The following is a 24,292-nucleotide window of genomic DNA, read 5'->3' on the forward strand; positions in this document are numbered from 1 at the left end:
TCATTGGGGGACAAAATGAAGCTGTGAGAACAAAGGAGAAATGTAAGTTGGTGGGGGGTGTGTGTGGGGGGGGGGGCACAAAGCAGCTTTTTAGTGTAGTACTAATTAAACTGTGGGCGGCACTCAGAAGGTCAGAGATTGACCAGAAAAAAAGGGAAAAAAGGGGCACGTCACTGCTGATTGTGTGCATAAGGCGCTCAAGGTCTTGTTGATTAATACCAAGTTCACTTTCAAAGCGGGGAATCAAGAGAGATGGGAGAGAGAATTAGTTGTGTGACTGATAAACAGCATATCTCTATGCTGTGTTCCCTTTCCCTTATTTTTTCTCTAGCTGGGAGATAAAATTCAGTGCTTGGCAATGGTTGCCAGCACAATTGATTCTGGCAGAGGAATATGACTGTAGAGTATGCGGGCTAAGTATCTGAATAGCTGCTGTCAAAATGCCGGAAGAAAATTTATTCCTAGTTTTTATGCAAGCTATATTATGGAGGAGCTACTAAGACGGAATGACTACAGTTTGATGTGCAGTGCATTGTCATTTCACGAGGGCTGTTCAAGGCACAGGTTTATGGTTGCTGGGCCTACTTCCTTGAATGGAATAAAAGCACACATTTTGCTAGCAGAGTTGCTGAAACCATTTTCACAATAAAATTGAACTTAGTAAATGTCAAAATCTCAGCTTGTTCAGAATAAAAAAAACAAGTTATCCATGGTTTAACAGTTACGTTAACCTACATTTAAGTAGAATTTGGGAGGAAGCAAATCAAAACAAATAGAACAGGGCTTGGAAATGGAGAATTGGCAGCGCCATTGTGTCCGATCCATTAAAAAAAACAACAAAAAAAACGGTGGGGAACACAGGAAATGATTAATAGGTACACTCCAGCAATCAGCATGCAGTAAGAGAGCCACCTGTCAGAGGTCCTACTGCCTGTCAAAGATTTATGGGGAATAATTGTCTACGAATGCAGACATTCATGTACTTTAAGAACCTCAGAGAAGCAGCTGGTTGGCAATACAAACAGAAGGAGAAGATATGATCGACTGATTTGATTGATAGATTATTGGACCGCTGAACACTCTGAGACTGCATTTGGATGCAACACTTAGCGTTTTAGAAACTTAGAATAGCTCTTGACAAAAGTACCATCCCTAAAATAGACAGTCAGTCACAGTCAGTTGTGCCCAAGTCTGTATTTACTTTTTAGTATAAATAGTGTTAGAATATAGACATTAGTGTTGGTCATGCTGTTGTAAAGTAACCAATTTAACAACACTAGTTGGAACGTTTATTGAGATATCTATCTGCTCAGTATACACTCAGTACGTTTCATTCTTAAATACTCCAAAGAGAGGCCACAGAGTCTAAGTGATAAAACAAGCTCTGTGCCTGTTCAGCAGCAGTTTGGCATCACCTTGACATGTTTGATATGATGCCTTAAATATCCAAAAATAATGAAAATGCAACATGTAAAAACTGTGGGAATGATGACCTTCTTAAAACAGCATCTGTTGCACAGTGCAACTCCAGCAAAGCAAGATTAGCCTGTGAGGCTGAAATTGTTTTATTATTTGACACCCACAGTTTTCCACTGCTCTACAAATGGCAAATCACAGTTTCTCCATTTTGTTTAATTTGAAATACAATTGTGCATTCCTACTCACAATGGTTTTATTCAAAAGCCAAAAGAACTACGCTTAGCTATTGTAATAGAATGGCAAGATTGACTTGCCACAAAGGAAAAAGGGAGAAAGAAAGCGCTATCAACATTTTCATTTGTATCTGTGACAACCGATCAAGCCGGCTCCAAAAACTGATATTATTCAGTTGCACGTAAACATAGTCCTGGAATATCAAACCTGATGAACAGTGATGATGTGCTATACCTTCCTGAATAACCCATTTGTTGACAGGCTTTAGCGCTCCAGCTGCTTATACTAACACTCATCTCTATACAATGGCCTTCAGTTTAGTGCTTTTTCAGTTTATATACTCACAATTTCTCAGAGTGAGAGACATTTCTTTCCCCTACACCTTGGCGCCAGGGTCACTGTCCTCCCAGCTCTACCACCCCTCATCCCCCTTACTGCACTTCCTTGAGATCTCCCCTTTCTAAATTCTCTGTCCATTGCCCTCCTGACAGCCACCCATCAACCTGGGTGCAATTTAAAAAGCCCTTCAACAGCTGCCATTCCACAGGGCTGGCTATCAGTCCAGCTGCCAAAGCCCAGACAGGGACTCTGCTTCAGCAAGCAACTTTAAACGTCAGGTTGGTTTCCCCAATTCCAAATAGACTGAAGGTGAAAGACTCTATTTCTCAGAGATTGGCTCAGCCGAAGACAGGGTGTCTGAGGTGGAGTTTTGAGGCAGCATAGGTGCTTCTTCCTGACATGTAACAGCCAACATCTGGCATGCAGTGTTGTGGTTTGAAGACAAGGCGCTTTAACTCATGGAGGCTGATGAACATGAGTCAATAACACCCACATATTGCAGTGTGTTGTGTTAAATTGTAGACATGATGAGACCTTGCAAAAAAAAAGGGAACACCCATGGGAGGGAACAGTGAGGGATGCATATTTGTGGCTATGTAGAGATTTATTACTTGCCTCTGTCTCTGTTTGAACTAAAGCAGTGTGTGCCTGTGTGCTCGCCTGCCTGCCCGTGAACATTGCATACATTGCTTGTCTAAATGTGCATGTTGCCTGAAACAATCAAGGGAAAACAGCTCAGGCTTGAGGCTGGCCAGCCTGCTGCTGTGCACCTCTCTCTCCACCATATGTCTTTGTCAAAAATATTTGCTGTGCGCAGAATGAGGGATGAAATCAATCCAAGTGCTGTTTTCCCAGTTGCTACTTCTTGAAGGCAGAAAATTTGTACTGATACTTGCCAGATCAGCCCACATTGTCAAATGTAACAACTGGCCACCATTGACATCCGCTGACAGACCATCTGGTCTCCAGTGTCCATTAGTTGTTTCGGGAAAGAATGTAATGGCTGAAGCCTTTCCCCTGTCTCAATTAGCAACAGTGAGAGATGGATGTTAGAACTGCTGTGGTGTTATGGACCAATCAAAGATTTGTTCTTTGTGCCAGCTGGAAAATGTGTGGAGGTGGTCCAAAGAAAGCTCACACGGGCAATCTGGCACTTTTGGCAACATTAGATGGGCCAAGCCACCTAGTAAACTGCAAGACCACCACCAGCAACATCGGTGAAATTTGTTGATGTTGAAACAGTCCATCTCATAGGGGGATCACAGGGTCCCCAAATTGTCAGCAGGCTGTTTCTACTGTAACACAGCTGCAGTAGTACAAACCCTTACAACCCTTCAAACAGACCCATCCATGTAATGTGAAAGCAAAGGTTAAGCAGAAGAAGTCAAGTGGAAAACAATGAAATACAAAAACACAGTTGGCTAAATTGGCAGGGCTCAATTTTGTTCCCAGTCCGACCCTGGGCAAGAGTGGACGGAATGTTCACCAAGAATGACTAGATGTAATCGCTAGCCTTTATTTCTCATAGTTTCACCCACTCAGTTAGACTTCTGGTGCACTTTAGTTATACTGCCTAAAGATAAAATCATCAGCAGAGTATGCAGTAAGGTTGTGTCAAGGGAGTCAATAACAGGAGATATGGTCTATATTAAAGTTTTATACATAGCTCATCTTTTTAAAAAAAATCTTGTGTGTACAATTTTCATATCCACTTTGGATTTCAAAATTATCTGATGCAAACATTTAACAACCTTCCTCTTAACTGCTGCTGCTACAGAGGTAATTTGAGCAGAAGGCCATTTCAGCTAAATTGTGTAAGTGCTGCATATGTCTGAAGGAGTAAAGCTATTTCCAACTGCTTCTTCTGGACCAGCTACAGCTATTGTGTTGGGGACTCTTTCTGTCCGCCAAAGCTTTTAGTCCATTGTGTACTAGCATCAATTTTGCCCATAGCCACAAGAACACATGCACAAAAGCTCCAGTTGGCTGGGTCACACAGTGGTGTACATGGGGGATGTACGAATGTTTTGCATGGACCGGGGAAGGGTAACTGTTGGGTCCATTAACATCCGAGCTTCAAGCTGAAAAATTGCCCAGAGCAAGCCGGCATTATGGGGAAGCATCTCCTCCTGATCCCATTCAGCGAAGAAACTTAATGGAGTTGAAGTGGGTCGTCCCGAGTTAAATTGAATCCGCTACCAATGGAAAGGCTTTGATGTAGCAAAGATTCAGTAATTGTTGTAATTTCATGTGCAAGCCCAAAGTACCATCAACCTCAGAGAGCAAAGAATTTGAAAAAGATAAAATAAATAAATAAAAAAAAAAAAAACTCTGTTGGTACCAACATGCAGTTAAATAAAATACTTAGCCATCAGCATATTAGAGAACTTTATGGAGTTTAACTTTTAAACATAACACAGCATCATATTCATCTTATAATTTAGGGATGTAAATATTAGTTTAACACTGCCCTACCATTTCAGTTTTATAAAGACAAACCATGTACATACAGTATATAATGTTTAGCTAGCATATAGACACAAGTTAGGCAGGTACTAAAACAGCTAAGATTTAAGAAAACACAAGAGCCAAGAGTCTTACCACTTCTGTATTTTTCTCTGAAACATTTCTGAATTTGTAACCTTTGAGTATAGAGGTTCCTGTTCTCTTTGAGGAATAAGCATTGATAAGGTCATGTATGTCAGATTGTCTCCACCATGTCTCTCTAAAGCTCTTTCAGTTTCTCTTTAGCCAACAAGTGTAGGATAAGCCATGAATCTCCGGTGAGATATATCAGTTAATAGTAGAAGTGTCCTTCCTGTGCCCTTCTGTAATAGCCAAGCATCATTAGTAAGAGGGTTAGAGAGGGCCCAGCCATCCATATGTTTCAATAATTACCTTGCACTTCTGTCAAGGCACATAGAGAAAGACTGAGTCTACACCAAGGCTCTTAAGACAAAATGAATGATGAGGAAAAATTGATCTACTTTACCACCTTCTTTTTCTGTATATGTTCAATACGGTTATTAAAAGGAGGTGAAAGGTACAACAATTCAGGGTTTATCTCAAGCTAGAAGCTGTGGGGTCATACCTCAGTCTTGGTTCTACAAAAGCAGCAGAATCTGCACTGTGTGCGACACATTACTATTTTCTGCCTGGTCAGCCTTTTGGAACTGCATATATTTTGTCAGATTACTCATACAATATTCTGATAAAGGTCTACAGAGTTTGAGGAGCAGATTTGAATTGAAACTCAAACAAAGGACAAAGTGCATACTAGTCATCGGCAGGCAACATTTAAGAATAGATCTGTGTGCTTCAAAAGCAGAATCCATGGTTTTCTTATCCTGTGATTTGGTAAAAATGTTTGGTACCATGATTCAATGGACTCATTCACACAATTCATTAAGAGATGAGAGACGATGAAATAGAGAAAAGCAGCTCTCATTTTGTACACAAACTATTTATCAAACCATGAGTCTGTGCAGGTGTTGTGAATAAAAAAGTAATTATAAATACGGTTAATAAAATGCACAGTTTTTTTTATGCAGCCAAAAGGACATGCATGCATCAAGCTTCCACTATGTTTGACTTTATGACTGGAAACCAAATTGTGTGTAATTATTTAGTTTTTTTGTTTTATAGCTCAAATACAAAGTAAAAGACATTCTGCTTGTGTTATACTACAAGAATCTTTTTCGTAAAATAGATACACACTGAGTTTTGCACCCTTAATTCCAATGCCTTTGTATAGGCGCTGCAGCTTCTGTACAGACTGAACAGGACATTGAGTTAAGCACCTTATAGTTTCTCATTTTAAACTCAAATAAGCTTTACATTCCAGTAATGCTGACAAATCTAGACCTTTATACAAAGCCCACCGGAGCATTAAAAGGAAAATGGCAAATGTGTCGGTTGACAAAATCAGGATTGTATTCATTGTCTATGCAGCTGCAGATGACTACATTGTCCTTAGCCTTAGTAACATGGGAGTCCTTCCGGATGTGAACTGAATCAGCTTGATGGTATTTCAATAATGTGAATTTGATTATTACCCTGTGCTGCTTTAAATACATTGGTGCATTTATTGAAAACCATTGTTCTGCACAACACTACTTAAAAAAATACATTTTTTCCCAATATTCTTATCTAATAACTCACACTATGTTCAAGATATGTTGAACTTGTGAATATAAAGTATTCAACTTTATCAAACATCTAAATAACCCATCTTTACATGAACCGACTAAAAGACATGACGTGAATCTTGTGCTTGAATACTTTCAAAGTAATTTAGCATTTATTCAGCACACTGCAATCATGTCTTGATCTCCTGCTGTTGCAGTCAGAAGTAATGTAATTGGTTATCATCATCATCACACTCAAAATGTGAACACTATTTGCAAAAAACAACAACTTTGAAACAGGATATGGGATATAAGCGAGCTTCACTGAATGCATCCAATGACTCATGTCAAAGTGCTCATATCTGCCTTTACTCTGAATGCAGTACACAACTTGTTACTTGATGTATTCATTCAATCACTGTCCTGTCTGCTCTCCCATGAATGAAAATCTCCTCTAACAGCGCACCACAAAAAGAAGCTGCTCAGCCATTGGGATCAAGAATCTCCCCAGGCAAATCAGCAATTAGAGCCTAAGCTACCTTGTAAAATCAATTAGGAGTTGTAGTATGTGTTACAGGTACAACACTGGCTGGCACCTCTCGCAGTGGACCAGGATGAGTAGTTCAAATTGGCCATGAATGAGTATATAATCACTAGCACTTGGTCACAGAATGTTATATGAAGGACTGGTTTCAAACTGTGGGCTGGAATTGCAAAAAAAAAAAAGAAGCTTGTTAAAGTTTTGACCGCCACTGTCTAATTTATCTGACGTTGCAAGGTTCTGGGCTTAAAAGACTTTGTTGTTGAAAGGAGAGAGGTTCAATGATGAAACGAGAAATGCCATGCCATTATCGTGACAATGGTCGTGTGGACACACACTTTGCCTTGCAGCTTTAACTACAATGGTTGCGAGAGTCAGCTGAGGCTATTTTTCCTGGGTTTGTGTGAAAGCATTAATGTATGGATTCTTCTGTGGTAGACGAACAATATAAGCAACTAAAATAACATTGAGCCTTTACTTGAGTAAAACCTGCAATACTGTAAAATTATATCATTTTGAAATTCATTCATGCTTGCCAACGAACCAATTGAACTGATACTAAGCAAGTTAATTGACCTTTTTGCCAATAAAGTACTTAAAGTACATAATGGTTTCTTATCTGCTGAATGCTCATCAGGACCCTGCAGGTAGCATACAATGGAATAATTCATCTACGTTTCTGAGAATAGCTTAACATTTAAGTTTTTCTCAGGTTTGGCTCAGTGTATCTACTCTTATGACACTATTTAAGCCTTAACTAGTGCTATAAGAGTTGTTACACTGAGCCAAAGCAGCAACATTTTGACAATGAATTACGGGGTTCATCTCTTTTGGTGTGTCACTGCTTGTAACCCCTTTCATAATAACACATTGTCAATCAACTCATTGCCACTAACTTCACCACTTTTAGTTGGGTGAAAAGGCATTGCCATGAAATGGGAATTTTCTTTGTAAGCGCTCAGGTCGGAAACATGCAGGATGAGCCATTTATTTCCCAATGAAAGCTGCTTCTTCAACTTCCACACTGATAATTAATGAGATCGACATTTTCAATTATCTGTTTCCTGCCTTTACTTGGCTGTGTGAGTGCGCAGAGAAAGAACAGCTGTTAGATTCAACGGGGTAGGAAGACGGGTGATAGGGAACAAAGAGGGCAGCATCTGCCTCTTTGAAAGATGGTGTGTTATTTTGTTCCATCAATATCTTTGTGTGGCATACCACCACTGGAGCAGATTACCTCCAGGTGTGTCTGATAAAGTTGGACACGACCTAATGTACCAGTATTGGTAAAGTTATGCATACAGACATGTGGTGTGTTTAATTTTTCATCCTGGGGTTGAACAATTGGTGCAGAGGCCTGTGCTGCAGAAGTAACTGGCTGTGTGATGCGGCTCAGTTCACCTTTCCTTAGAAATACTGCCATATACAAACACCAGCAAAGCACTACTTACTGTAAAACTTCACAGTACTTTCCCCAGGGTGTGTGACAGATGTTAACTCCTTTCTCCGCGTAATATACAAGCAGCTCTCCTGACATTCCTGCCCATGTGGTAACTTGGCAAATTCACAATAGCCTTTCAGAGTTGTTTAATGTCTAGCAAAGATTTTTCACCAACAAAGTGGGTCATGTAGAGGCACGGGGTCCTTTTTTTTTATTTCCACCAAGGTCACTAGGTCTCTGTTGGCTTATGGCCTACTCAGCTGGGAGCTGCAATTAGGCTGTGAAAACATGTATCATAATGGGTTAGTCACCAGCTTCGCTTGCCCACTAGTACCTTACATACATCACCCACGGTTGCACCACACAGAGTATTTGGAAGGCCATAGTGAGCCCACGGGGGAATCATTAGTTCATATGTAAATAATATGAGGAATAGATGCAGATTTCACCTTGCCTGCACGGATAGGGAGCTATTAACTTGGGAAATGACAAACAAGGGTCATACAGCCCGGTCACTGCAAATGCCTTTGGTTACCAGTGTTGTGATTCTGAATAAAAACGGCGTGATTAAAACTTGCAGACCAAAACACATACTTGACATAGAAAGATATTTAAAAAGAAAAATAAGAAGCAAAACATAGATATGGAATTAGCCACATGTGCAGTAAAAATATTTGAATAGAATTAGGCAGCACTTTTTGTATGTTGCTTTTTGAGTGTGTTGGTGCAGCTCCAGTAAAAGCATGGCTCCATTTTTATGTTTTTTTTTGTGTGTGGGGGGGGGGGGGAAGGGGGGTTCTGCATTTGTATAGTTTCTATGAGAGAAGGCAGACCCTGCTGTGGTGAAATAGTTTCACGCCGAGTTCAGTGAAGCGCACGTAGTTCACTGAATGCTGTTGTACATTCTCACTTTTTGCACATCACAGGCGATGCAACAGCTCATTCTTCCTCACTGGGCCCGAGCAAGTCAAAGATGCAAATGTGGTCATTCAAGCATGGAACTCCTGACCTCAGTAGGCAAGTCTGAAATTATAGAACAGCCAGCACTTTTCCCTTTCTCCGAAAAGTACGTGAAATATGCATTAGCGCTTTTTTTTTCTTTAAAAAAAAAAAAAAAAAACCCACACAGCATTTTTTTTTTTTTTTTTTTTTATCATCTTGCTTGTAGGAGCAAAACATGATCAGAAATATGACAGACCGAGGGTGACAAACTCAGTCTGACTTTCTGCCATTTTAGATCATATCTGGCACGCTGAAGTCAGGAGATTTTTTACAGTCAGGTCAAACCACAGTAGTTTGAAAACAGTTCTGATTTCAACTGTGACATTGGTACACACACAAAGTAAAGACCAATTTCACATCATGGCAGACACAAAAGGTTCCACACCATGTTTTTGAGGTTTGTGGGAGATAATATAGCCAGAAAATTCTGTGTGACAAGCTAAACAATGACACACTTTTTTGACTGCATTACTGTTCTGCCTTTGTGTCAGCGCAGGCTGTTGTCTACGGCAATTACGGGAAGCACCACAGTGCACTTTCTGGAATAATGAAAGTACTTGGTTCATATTTTCAAAGCCTCCAAGCCTGGCGGGAGGTGGAGAGCACATAGTAGAATACAAATCATCCTAAACAGGCATAATAAACAATGATTTGATTTTTTTTTCAATACATACGAATACACCTGAATGTCAGCATTGTGAGAGCAACTCTACAAGAACATTTCTCACCACATATCTTATTTGGCGGGCAAAAAGTGGAGGGCAAGAAAATGCTCCATCAGCCCTCATAAGCATTTCAAAGAGTCTGTCGTGTTGTAGATGTGCCACACAGCTGGGCTTACATTCAGCACTCCTTGTGTCGGGTGCTTCTGGGGCTAAGAAGAAGAAGAAAAAGAAAAAAGAAAAAAAAACGGAGTTGAGTTTGTCGCAGTCCAAAGCCGTGCGACCACCCATGTGGAACGTGCTGAAAAATAATTAGCACAATAACATGGTGGAAAAAAAAAAAAAAAAAGGAAAAGGCAACTTGAGGAAATCAACTGTTAAGAAACATCTGAGGCCTCGGCAAGCTGTGCCGAAGCATATGTTCCTCCGGTGTTTTCAACAATGCTCAATCTTAAGTCCCTTTAGGAGAAAAAAAAGAGCTCTATTTATAATCGTTTAACTTTTACAGTTCTTTAAACTGGACTGCGACTTGGCTGTATGTTAGTCTGGTTTAATTCCCTAGGTATGTGTAAATATTGTTTGAGCTGTGGAGTTCATTAACCTCACAAGGTTTACATTATTTTTTTGTTTCAATCAGAAGGGGAGGAAACGTGTCAACATGATTGAACCTGGGAAAGTTCTGTCGACGGATAACTAAAACTTAATTTGGAACACATACATGCATGCTTTTAAATAATGTTTATTTTAACCTATTATACATCTCAAAATGCCTTTAATGCTTTCCTTTTCACATAAACCAGTGTCAACAAATGTCCACCTACTCTCAAAGAGAGAAAAATCCAGTGCTGCTTCTTTCTGTAAAACTCAACCTGACTCTGTTTTTTATTTGACCTGGAGTCATATATTTTTGGTTTTATGCCTTGTCAAGTCTGCTGTCTTAGTTATCTTGCACTAACATCACAGTATTGGTCCCTCCAAGCTGCACCTTGGCGATAAAGAAACTGTCCTGGCTATGTAGGAAGTACTGCTCAGTTTTACAGGACAACGCTGTCATAGCTGTGATAGACCCTAATCTATCACCCAGGTGAAGTTCATTCAGTGATATTTGGAGACAGTATGTTGGCCGGCACCTCATATAATTAGGAGTCCATAACAGTGAGTTGTAATTATCCGCACCTATACAGTCCTCCCACTCAGTCTATTCTGCAGGGGCTTACTGCAGCAGCTCGTCTGAATAGCGGGTATTTATACATGAAATTAAGGTGTAATTAAAATTGGTCTGGTGCTAAAGGGGCTGAAGGTGATTATGCTCATTTGCATATTACACAGATTTCTTTCTCTTTTTTTAATGTTGCCTTCACAATTACGACTGGTTCTAACAAGTTTTGAAAATTCCATCTTTTTTTTTATTTTTATATTTCAAACAAAACCCCGAACTCTGAGATGATTAGAAATATTGTGTATGCGCGATAACAATTTGCATTCTTGTGCGTCTCCGGGGGTTCGGTGAAATGATTGACATGCCACTGCTGTTAGTTTAACAGACGTAATTCTAAATGTCGAACGCTTTTTATTTTATGGCATCTGGCAGATGTTTTTTTACTTTTCCTGTGTGAATGATTTCCTGCTTGTTCTCTGAAAGCCAAAGCAATGAAACAAGAATCTGGTGAAAATCCGATCACTTAAACTGACATCCGAAAATAAACGAAACTAAGCCAATTTTTCATAGGCTTAATATTTTCTAATTTGCTCCATTGGGCTTGTTTTGAAGCAAATGGGGGACTATTATATGCGCCAAGGACGAAGGAAAAACTCATTACTTCTCACATTATCACCGCAAACACGAAGAGGAAAAAAACTGAGCCTGGTCACAGGGTAAAGCCTTTGACGCCTCTCGTCCAGGTTGTAAATGGACCCCTCTCGGGCTGATTCGCCCATTGCGTCCTAAGCCATTCCTGATATTTGGTGAAGGGATGTCATGACTGCTCCAGCTGTCACAGGCACAGCTGTTCACTTTCCTCTTGAGTGAGCAGAGCTGCTTTTGCCCTGCGGCTTGATGGCGCGTGTGTATGAATGGAGGTGGAGGGGGAGCGTGTCCAAGCGCGAGCATGCAGGGATACTGACAAGGTGCACAAGGAACAAAGCTTATTCCAAGATGCAGGAGTATTAGCAATTGTACACAAGTAAACAGGTAGCAAAGACTTTGTTTTACAACTATGACGTAAATATATCTGAATACAACTATTATTTTTAATAATTATTCACATGAGCACATTTGTCCCACTGTTTTTAAGTGTGTGTTTCAGAACATTGCAGAAGAAGAAGATTAAGAACAGCTTGAACTGTGTCCGTCAAATTGTCAGAGAAACAATGATTTTTATCATGACCCTCTCTTAGTTGATTTAGCCCTCATGCCAATACTCATGCTATTCTCTTTTTGTTTTGCTAATGAAAAATAATGAACAGACATGAGCTGTCGCTACTGCTCTAAAAAAATAAGTTTCCTTGGAAGCCATTATAGCAGTACAGCGAAGCTAGCTGTGGAACCAACAAAGATGGTCTGCTGTCATTGAACTCCTTTTAATTTACCTGACATGAGAAGTTGCTCCAGATGGTTACATGCTCTCCATTTTTTAATCGTTGTAAAATATTTCCTCCTGCTGCTATTGAGTCAGACTGTGTGTGTTTCAAGGGTGTGGCTGAGCGAGACAGAGGGAGAGCGGTGAAGTGAGGAAGTTGCTCCTTCTGCTGTTTTGAACATCATATACTAGGATTATTGAGAAAAAAAACCTGTGCGAACACCTGAAGAGTGTATATGTAGTGTAGCCGCTTGTGCACATTATGCGGGCGGGTTCTGCATGATGGGAGGGAATGAGATACAACTTCTAATTCGAAAGGGCTGAAGTGTGAAAAAAAATGACGACAAAGGGGCGGACCGAAAAAAAAGAAGAAGAAGAAAAATAATCGTAAGTGATACAATAGAGTCCTTCGCACTGGTCAGTGCGTCGGGCCCTAAATATATCAAAAAGACTGGACATGATTCCCAAAACTTTATTTCAAATCTAGTCTGACTACTGCGACTCAAGTCCGAGGCAGAGACTGGAGTGCCATTTCTGGTAACCAACTTTTTCGGACAATATAAAAAAAAAAACCGATTTCCAGAAAAACAGGTTCATTTCATTTGGTGCTTTACAGTATCAGATGAGTGCGCACACTGATTCCATTCCCAAATCCCATATCTAAGGCAGTATCGGAGGCACATTAGATGTGTGTGAAAAGCTACTACAACCTACGTACTCACTTTTGATGACAGGTGCTGTTGTATTTGCACCAGAGACCTAAGGAAAAAGGTGCTGCTGATGTATGCATTGCTACTTGATTGATGCTTCTCCCCTTTGGCCTGGGCAAGCATTTACTTTATCATAACGCTCTTCACACCACGACTGTGTACCTCTTGAGGTGTAGGTGTCTGAGGTGCTAAAAGGGGCCATATTGATTACATACTGAAACAGTCAGATATGATGAATGGACACTCGCTAAATCAAATTCGGAGATTAATCGGCCAGCGGCTGTGTCATTAGGGCTTTGTGATGGCTGAATTAATATGGTGATTAAATGAGAGGTTGCTACTATGTCAGCATGTCAGCTCTGACAAGCTGACCCTGAATCAGCTGGTAATGGAGTAAAAGACACTTCATCATTTTACACCTATAACGACTGTTTGACCTTTGGCATTTACATATATCACCTGAGGTTTTTCTGTTACCCGTAGCCTGCACAAGCAAACGTTCACATGAAAACAAAAAAAACAAAAAAAGAAAAACAGCTAGACGATGAAAGGTTTTCTAATTTCATTTTAAAAGAAAGGAATCCCTGCATCAACTGAGAAAACAACACAGCACATTGTGTAAGGTCCAACACAACCAAATGTGAAACGACTATGATGTGTGCTGCATCTATATTGGTAGAGCTAATAAAAGTACTCTTGGTTGGCAGGAAAATGCAAATGCTGACAAAATCAATCCACCCTGCTGCCAAATCCACAGTCACCAGTGAGCAGATTTGGCTCATTTTGCAAACAGGCAATACTTATGCACGCACACACACACACAAGTATGCACACACAGAGACAAATCTGTGATACACCGTGTCCCTATGACCCTTATGCTCCATATGGTCAAGAAGAGGGCAGAGAAAATAAGCACATGGCTCCATGGGTGACTGCAGCTTGGCAGTAAGAGAAACCCAGAGGTCCATGGTGTTAAAGCAACATGGCCATGGTTGTTACAGCCCTCTTTTCTGTACCAGTGCCTCCTGTCCTGCTCCATATACTGTAGTGTTTTGAATAAACATGGTGGTTGTAGATGACAAAAAAGACTGGATGTTTCTTTTCTTATTGGGCTAAAATGAGCCCCACTGAAGCAGACGTGCGTCAGGCTGCTAAGCAAACAAACCATACATAAATCATGTATGTACACAGAACGCGGCTATGAGCACTGAGCTCCCACGGTGCATGAATGTTTTACAAATGACATTTAAACGGATGAAACTATTGCACCCTTCACATGAGCACGTTACAGTGAGTCACGTGTCTCTAATATTCCTGCTTCATCCACAATGAGATGAAATAGAGTTGTTATTGATGTGTCAACAATATTAGAAATGGAAATTCCAAGATTCTAACCCAAATCTTCGGCAACAGTATGTTGCTGTTGATTTGTTCAGCAAAATAAAAGCTCCAATGACAAATACGTTATTAGCAATATGGGACCACCAAGCCTCACATTTTCAAACTGCTTTGTCAATAGTTTAAAAATGTAAATGTAAATTTAAATCTACAACAGTTGTGTTTGCTGTTAAAAATGGAACTAATAACAAAATGGAACGCTTCAATGAAAATGTACTTATCAAAGTTTAGGGTTTTTGAATAAGTTACCGTTAAATCTTTGTTCCTTGTCATCATTTCACTTATTTTGCTTTTCGTGTCTTCAAAATGATTGTGTAGGCTTTCAAAAATGTTGCCACAGTTTCTCTGTGTGTCCACTGAACCTCTCTCCTCTAAAGGTGGCTAGTCTGGAGCTGTAACTGTTGTTGTTGTGGTTGTAGCTTTAAGGTTGTATCTCTTCTCTGTTGCATGTATCACTTTGCTTCTTTCGTCTGTAGTGTTTCCTTATATTACTATGTTGTACTTATGTCTTTGCAGATATGTTCCGGGACGCCCTTGAAAACGAGGTGATACACCTCAAGGGGCTTATCCTAATATATAATACATTTCAATAATATATATCGATTAACAAAATGTCGGCTGTGCCTGTGTCATAACTACTACACAACTTATATACTGTTCTTCAACTTCCCTATGTGCACCTCTCTTGTCTTTTCCAGGGGGATGATGGGTGTTAGGGGGCTTTTAAATTTTTTCTCAGCGTTGCTGAAAGCACTCTCTTTCCATTATCAATGGGGAAGAATATATGCCAAACCCTCCTTTGTCAGACTGCATGCAGCCAGCAGCAAAAAGCTTTTATGTCTTTATGTCATTTGTGCCAATGACAGTGCCCCAAAAACATTTTACAGTGTCACTGTTCAGTCTTGCCAGTAGAAACCATACAGTGCAGTTATTGCAAACAACTAAAGTAGATGGGGAGTCTGCCCCAGACAAAAAGATCACCCCTTACCAAATAGGACCCCCAGATGACCTCTAGATGTTTTGATGTGTGAAACAATGTTATTATGGCACAATATTCATAGAGTGTGATTGGCCATTCACATGTGGCTATAGCTTCCAAATGGTTTCCTAATTCGAGTGGACGGGTCCACCATTGGGTCACCAGCCAGCACAGTCATGCATTTAACCAGAAATAAAGCCCAAATCAATTTCCCCTGGTCTCTCTGTGGGGCCTTTTCAATGGCCTTGTGTTTGTGCCGGAGGGAGCACTTACTCCACTTCTGCTGACCTCTTTGTCCTTTTTCCCCGTGAGCAGATCACTCCCATTGAAATGATAACTGCTTTTCAATTTGTGGTCAAAACAACGGGGCACACTTTTGAAGACCCCATTGGCTTTTAAAGCACTTAACCACTGTTACCAGAGAAATGGATTTCCAGACTTATCAATATGAGTCAGTGTCAGAAAGTAAGTGTCAGAAATTAAACCAAATGCTGCCATTGGACTATTTCCTTTGACCTCTACTATTGTTGGCTACTCATATATTCCTGAATGTCCTCTATATTGCTGTTTTTTCCCCCCGTCATTATAAACATCTATGATTATATGATATGAATGAAGTGAGTAATAAGCTGATTTAATGCCAGTAAAGTTTGGCTTGATATGTAACCCAAAAAGAAACAAATGGAAGCAAATACAATCATTTCCAAACTTTGTGTCATATGCCGATTGTAATTCAATTACTGTACCACCAAGGAGGCCTGGAATCTGTCGCAGAATGGCTCGTTCCGACTCACTGCTTTGGGTAATGGTGTTTTCTTTGCTTGGGAAATGAAATATAATATCATTAAATAGAGATATGCAGAATGAAGTGTCGACAGATCCATCTTGGGTGCCTGCTCAGTCAGTTTGTGGGTGCTGAGTGGCTCCCCAATGACAGATCCAGCTTATCATTGAAACATGCCGCTCTTGGAAATATGGGTTTTCGGGCTCATTCGACATTTTCCAGATTAATAGTTGTCAATATGTTGAGGTTAGAACAAACACAGGAAATTAAGAAATCTTTGAAAAATGAACACCCAAGGATTCGTTGTGGAAAGACTTTCATATGACCATAATTCACCTATTTGACTTTATTGGTACCTCTGCAAGGACAAAATCCATCATGAACACTACTACCATCTTTGAGCCAAACCACTGACTAGATACAGCAAGGATTTTCAGTGTTTAACCCACCCCAAAGATAATATTTGCAGTGGTGCTACTGCTTTTAGCTCCAGATAGCAGCTAAGAGAGACTGAGGAGGGGGAAAATGAAGAGGAGAGGCAATAAAGAAAAGCTTTGATGTTGTCATGCATGATTGTGCCGAAGCATCCTCAGGCTTGTGTCGAGTCTGTTGATTTAGTGAGAGCTGCAGAAACGAGAATACAGATGGCTAGTGGTGCTATTTGGGGCCGGGCTCTGAGAATTAAAACCCCTCCGACATCCTTTATCTTGGGTGACACTTCAAATACTTCAGACACGAGCTTCAGATTTTGTTCCACAAGTTGTGGCACGATGCCCATTTAATTAATTTGCTTTGGGGGTGGGCAGACTGCCATTAGGAAAAAAGACTATGGGAAGGGATGTATGAGCAATTGAGCCTGTATATGAAATTGTCCATTCCAGCATACAGAAGAGGTAATGTATGTCTTCTAAAATTTAACAAATCCCATAAGCATAGTCTCATATTTAACATATATTAAGTGGTTGTGTTTTTGTTTTTTTTGACAAAACAAGATAAGATCAAAGTTAATGTGCATTTTGGATACAAAAAATATCATCCAATAAATTGAGTTGTCCATGGAAATGTATTTATTTGAACTAAATATCAAAAATAAAACACAATGGAAGACATGATAACTCTGCAAACCAAAGCCAACCATATGATAGTTTGGCTAACTCTGGTGGCACACATGAGGTCTCCAGGTGTTTGGGTCTTGCCTGTCTGTAATGCAACAGCAGGGCATTCCAAATGCCTAACAGGATTCCGCACCTGAGCTCAATCCTGGAGAGCCAAACAATATGGGAGTGTTTTAATCCCAAAAACTAGTCCATGAATCATACAAGCAGCCACTTAGGCAAAGGTGACAGATGTTTCCCTTTATCAGACCAGGGAAAGAAATAAATAACTGCAAAGTGCAACAAATGAGTTGCGTCCACTCCATGTGGTGGACATCTGTGCTACAGACTGCCTCGAGTTGTGGCTCAGGTCGCTCTGTGTTTGTATCAAGGGATGATTTTGCTCTGAAATACTGAAAACCCTCCACCCTTTAATGCAAACATTTTTAGTTAGTGTGAAAATAAGCTATTTTGCTAAAACTGTTCCCTTTCTATGGAATGATACAATATGGTTCTTTATAATATGATGTGATAAGATGCAACACAATACAAATGTATATGAAGTCACCATGAAAAACTAAAAAGGCAAACACAAACTACATTATGGCATGTTATCTATATTGCAAATGTTTCCAATATACATCGTTTTTGCATGTAGCTGAATTACATTTATTAAAACCAAGATTTTAAAGAATCACCAAAGAAATCAAATATTACATTGCAGCACTTGGATGAGCTGGACTTTGGTTCTGTCAGGTTGCACTGAATACTAAGTGTCTTTGAACCTAAGGAAAACTGAATTGAGCATGTAAAACATTAATGCCTTAAAATAATGTAATCTACGACGTGTTTGAGTATTTCAAGGACCTGCAGTCACTCCTGTATAACCAGAGAGACATGACCTTAACTGAGTTTTAATTTCCATTGGCATATTCCAAACTGAGGATTTCATCTGCATGTAAATAGTCTGATGAAATGGTACCTCTTTTCTCCCTTCGTTCCATCTTTTTCTCTCCTAATGTGACACACTGGCAACAGCCTATTGTACATTACACTTGCAAGTCATGCACATTTGGCTAAACACAGCTCAGAGGCATAATGTAATCAGGAAAGCCATATTCTTGTCGCGCAGAATACCCAATATTTTAGAAAATGGGATTCAGCGCATTCTCATCAAACCCCCTGGAATGAAATATGATTTTTTTTTTATAGCTGTGGTATTTGCTAGAATAATATGCTCGCCAGGTGAATAATCACACTGGCTGGAAGTGACAATCCAGTGCGCTGTGCCATAAATAAGATGGGAATGGGGCAGAGGGAAAATTATGATTATCCCTTTAGGATGGTGTTCTGCTGTTACTATACTAAAAAAAAATAAGACTAGTGCTCATATATTCAAACGCAGGCTGTTTGGCACTACCCAGTGCCCCAACACTCAAAAGGGCTTTAGATGAATCACAACTGTGATGACATGCATCCCCAAACAGTTAAGCTACTGTTTGATGAATGTGCTCCACTGAATATGCTGAATGTAGAATATAGTTGGCAGGGGTTAGGTGACAGGATTCAGCTTGTAAGCCACAAAACACCCCGTAAAATCAACAGTTTTCTTTCTAAAAGCGAGAAAACATGTGCCACTGCTTGTACTGCCATCATTATCAGTGGTATACAGACCAACATGTACAAGTACAGACGCTTAAGAGTCTCTAGATGGCTCTTTTTATGAGGCTGTACAAGACATAGAAGTGCATAGAAGATATGTTTGTGTTGGTATGGTAAGATATTGACATGCTCACAGTTACAATGGAAAACCTTACACCTTAAAAGGTGGTATGTTTAAATTCACCCCCATTGAAACGAAGAGTCTAACATTTGCGAATGAGAACTAAACGCAAAGAAAGGAAGAAGTTACAGGACCAGTAACCAGTTTGATGAAGATGATCGACAAGTGGAATAGAAATGTGATTACCAAAGTTATTAAGATTGTTTTCAGGGGTATCCTGTAAGATTTATCAAATGTCGTGGAAATCATTTTTTTTGACTTTATAATTTTTCTTTTAGACTATAACACCCCTAACACCAGAAATACCAAATCGTCTATCTACAACAACACAATGCTTCTACATCTTGAAAATTAATATTTCATTTATGTCAGTACAATGAGACTTGTAATTTATCCTGTGGGAGAAACATTTGCAGATTTACTATTAAAAACACCCCCAAATTTCATATTGTAAAAAGAAAGTAAAAGTTGCACCCGAGAATGAAAATGCGGTTCATTTGATGAAACAAACACACAAAAAAAATAATAACAATTTGAACATACTGTTAAATCATTAACTGTCCAGCTAATATTCTGTCAGCAAGGTGTTCATTCTTCAATCTCATATCACTTACATGAGGGTTGCTCGCTTGTGCTTGAAAATTCAACTTCCCATTCTATCATAAGGGCTTTCAAGACATTTACACCTTGGCTTGCAAATTCCGATAAGGGCAGATTTAAAAAAGATAGTAATCTCATCACTGAGTGTAATTTGCCGATTTTTCTGACAGACATTTATCGTGGCCATGACCTTCAAAGTCACTGCTTTGTAATGGAAAGAAACCAATAAGCCTGAGTTAGTCATCACATCCAATGAAATTCAATAACAGACTCTCTCAATCCAGTTACTTCTTCAGAACAAAGATTGGTAGCAAATCTTTATTGGGGCTCAAGTCTTTGGAATGCCCCAAAGGAGCAGCTTGGAAGAGGATGGATACATCATCTTTATGATTCTACACCACTAACCTGAGTTTTAAACTGGTGAATGATTTCTGAATTCTCTTTACAAAATGACAAAAGGCCAGCTCAGTCACGCCAAAGAGGTTAAAGGAATCAAGGGAATCCAGAAGACTTGTAATGCTTTGGCGGGCTCCATTTCTTAAACTAGATAAAGTGTATCGTGGGCGTAAAAAGAAAAGCCCCGTTTCTCATTTTCCAGAGGTTTCATTCAGCTACGCCGGCCTTATCTTCCATCCGCAGCAAACTGTATGGTCCGACACTGCCTTGATACGACAAGTGTAAGATAAACTTGACAGATCAACTTTTTCGATAGTCACCGAGCCCATAAACAACTGGGGCTTCTAATCTGATAATCCACCAATGAAAGATTGGGAGCAGGGAGTATTATTGTGTTGTCACTCTTGCTTACAGGGTCACATGGGCTTTAGCTGCCGGGGTTAAGCGTCCCTCGGCAAATCCTGGGAAGGTGTCACATCTCAGCAGGTGAGGTGCAGCGATAAGATTGACTGGGGGATATTAAATGGAGAAACCGCAATTATCAAAAGCATTAATGAGAAACGAAACATTTGCATGAGGGCCGCATTGTGGCCTTATGATGAGAGGCATGTTCTACAGCTGAAAAGTCAAAGATTTTAAAACAAAACAGACCGTAAACTGGCTTTTTTGTTTCTTTTTCTCTATCAGTACTATTTCAGAAAATGTGCAATATCAAACACTTTGATTACTGCTATGAACATAAAACAGCCTGCATTGTCTTCTGTTGCTTTCCATTTGCAATCCTGCTTCTCTGTTCATTTCTGAATCCGATATTAACCATCCAGGCAGCTCCTGCATACACTCACTGCTATCTCACAAGCAGAGGAGCCGGAGAGTTGGAGTAATTCAAACATTCTTCAAACTGCAATTTATTTTCCCCGAGTTGTAATTATGGTCTATTAAAATGCAAATGATGTCAATGGCAGAGCGGTGCTAATCACTCACTGTCTGTTTATGGGCAGTACAGCCACATTAGAGAGAGACTCACACTGTGGGGACTAGGATGCACAAAGATCCTCTATCTGCAAAGGATCCAATAAATTAGATACTTTTCTCAGCGGATGGTATGGATTTTCTCAGGGGATGTAAAGATAATCTCAGCACATCATCGTTTGAAAGTTAAATATGGCGCGTTGCATGTGCTTTATGATTTAAGATGTTTGCATGCCTTTGCTGGTCGAATTATGCAACAGGCTGAAAGCGTTTTAATGCAAAAAAAATTATGCACATTTTGCAAAACAAAAATCTCCCATTTCATCTATAGATGCATAAGACTGTTCTGTTTTAATATGCATTACGTCTTCTTATCTGCTATAGTTGGCATTCAGCATTGCAATGTTGAAACAATACATTTTCCATAAACAAATAAGTAACTTAGTTGTGTCGTCCAACAAATTTAGCCAATGAACACAAAGATGAACAGGAAATTCAATTCATCAACTAATGTACAAATATAATTATTGTAACATAAATCAAAACAGAAAATCTGTGCACACATTGGGAATTGTTCTTTAAGTCTAACACACTTTTTTTCCAAACTGCTTTCTCTATCAAGTAACACATTCCATACCTTGGCAACATGTGTTTTAGAAAACCTTAAGTATTCCCAATATGTCGTCTCCAAGGAAAACTTCCTCTCTTGATGTTTAGTGAGATTTAACTGCAAACACATTACTAATAACTGTACACTGACTGTTCTCTGAAAATAATGTGGTGAACTAAATCACATGTAGTTCCTTGCACAGCCTATTAGTAATGCAAAGCACGAAAACTAAATACCAATTAAAAGTATCAGCAGCTGCTGTCATTGTATGTATTGTTACCTTGACCATCAAAAAATACCATTTTAACTTCTAACCCTTGTACATTAAAAAAAAAGTACTTTAGAGTAACACTGATCTTTGTCTTGTGATCCATGCTCAAAATGTCATGTTATATGAGTATAACATGAAGACGTGAGTGATGCTCACATGTACAGATTTTCTGCTAGGTGGAGGGGCACGGTTAAACATATGAGGTCAATAATTATCCATATTTCTGTGTTTTATTCATGAGTGCATAGCCACGGGTAGAATGAATGTTCATGCATGTTAAATCACACATGGTTTACTGTTGTGGGTCGTTAGAGAGAAAAAAAAAAAAAAGAAGCTACACAGGAGCCACACTTGAACGCGGTAAGCATGAATTACATCTGCGTTATAAGCAACCTATTGCATGTTCCTGTCTCTGCTGTGTGTGACTCCGACCCACTGCTCTTTCATAGCTGTGCCGATGTACAGTATTGTTGTGTGCCCCCCATCATTTTTGCTATGCATTACGTCAAGCCTACTGGGGATTAAAGCTTATCTTTACTACAGTTAACCGTGTGCCGTGACAACAACCTCATGTCCTCCTTATCACAGGGTGAGCTGCTGACAAGACATGTTGTTAATAATAATAATCAAAAACCTCTGAACTGTTCACAGGGATGCAGCCCAACATTGTAGAACCTTAATCGGAAATCATATTTAAAAACATTTTCTTTATCTATGTATAATTTAGAATTTCATTTACTTTTGCTTAAAAATATTTTTTATTATAGTTATGATAGTAATAATTTGACACTCCACAAACAATGGGGGCAAGTGTATCCCTCCTGCTTACACTGTATGCATACTCAGTAAGTAATACAAAATCTTACAAAAATTGAGAACTGGCTGGGTAATGTAGTGAATTGCTTTTGTAATCACCAGTGAAGGATTCGAGAGATTATAAATAGCCCTTTCTTTCGATCAATACTGTCATTCCTCCTCTGTCGGCTCACATTAAGAGCACAAGCTGGGTAATAATGGAACACTGGTAGCATTCTGTTTGATCATAAGGGGTGGTGTCCCCCAGAGCGCAGTGTCCGGCCCGCTGTTAAATTCATCTTCCTGACTGTCCCCGTGGGAGCTTGCCAATGAGTAAGGGACATTGACTTTTCATTAAGGAGATCGCTGCATTGGAAATTGAATTCATTTTGGGATTAAGAACATAACAGAAATGTTGGTGAGTTTGCCCTGAAGGCCACAGAAGAATTCCAATAGTGAAAGCTGATGGAATTTTTTGGTTGACTAATAATTCCCTCTAGTGGGAAACATACAGGTGTTAAAGTTAAGGACTCAGCTGTTACAGTATATAAAATACAGTGTGCTTTTGTCCTTCTTTGCAGTAGGCTCTTACAGCCTCTGGAAAGTTGGTGGAAATGAAGAACATGCATAGACAATATCACCATAGAGAGTCTCGTTAGGAATGCAATACACTGCAAATTGATATAAAGATTCATAATTACCAGATGTGTTCAACAACATTGAAGCTGTTCATCACATTTTATTGACATCTCATTGGCTTGGGACAAATCTATAGCAGAGTTGTTGTTTTTTTGAGATGTCTGAGTAAGAATCCCAGGATAAAGTAGAAATGTGCTGATCTACCTGTATTATAAGCTAGCTGTTGGCATGAATGTGCATTGTTTGCTAAGATGTTTGTTCTTAAAGATTTGAATTTTATCTAAATAATGGCTCAGAGGTTAGCTAGTACTGTGACAGAGCTAAACTCCTACACAGCTACATAGTGGCCATTTGAGTTTTCGTATTGACTGGATCACCAAATTATCTAAGCAATAGATATTTTTATTTTGTTTTTATTTCATTAAAACAAAATCAAAATATCAGAAACATTCACTCATTTAAAATGTACATCATTCCAAATTTGGATTTAAACTGCAGAATTAATATGCTAACTTCTATCTGCAAGTTACATAGAACTAAGGCTTTTGTGCGTTTGGTAACCAATGGCTTTAATGCTGTTACCCTAGTTTCAAGTGATGATAGCAGCCTTGGGCACAATGCTGCATCCAAGTGCACAGTTACATACAAAATCTATTAAGTGTTGTTGAAACACCCAGTGGGCTGTGCTGTGTAATAATATTGGTGTAAAAGGCTTAGTGTATTTGACGGGTGCTTGAAGCAGAACCGTACAACTTTAAAAATAAATATTTTTTACAATTTCACCAAATAACGTATTTTGTAATTTGGGCTATTTTCGTTTTCTTTTTTTTTTCGCAGAACAGGCTACTGCATTTACAGTGTATTATTGTGCTCTAGTTATTTCATTGCAGGGGATTTAGTGTGATTTATAGATCGCA

The 24,292-nt window shown here is 39.4% G+C and overlaps 1 protein-coding gene across 10 annotated transcripts in view; it reads right to left on the bottom strand.

Moving 5' to 3' along the window:
- LOC306841335 (receptor-type tyrosine-protein phosphatase delta-like) overlaps positions 1–24,292 on the bottom strand; it is a 347,810-nt gene that overhangs the window by 142,074 nt on the left and 181,444 nt on the right. The gene's annotated exons all lie outside the window — the stretch shown is intronic.

The sequence above is a fragment of the Symphodus melops genome (genome assembly GCF_947650265.1).
Source record: "Symphodus melops genome assembly, chromosome: 20".
NCBI lineage: Eukaryota > Metazoa > Chordata > Actinopteri > Labriformes > Labridae > Symphodus > Symphodus melops.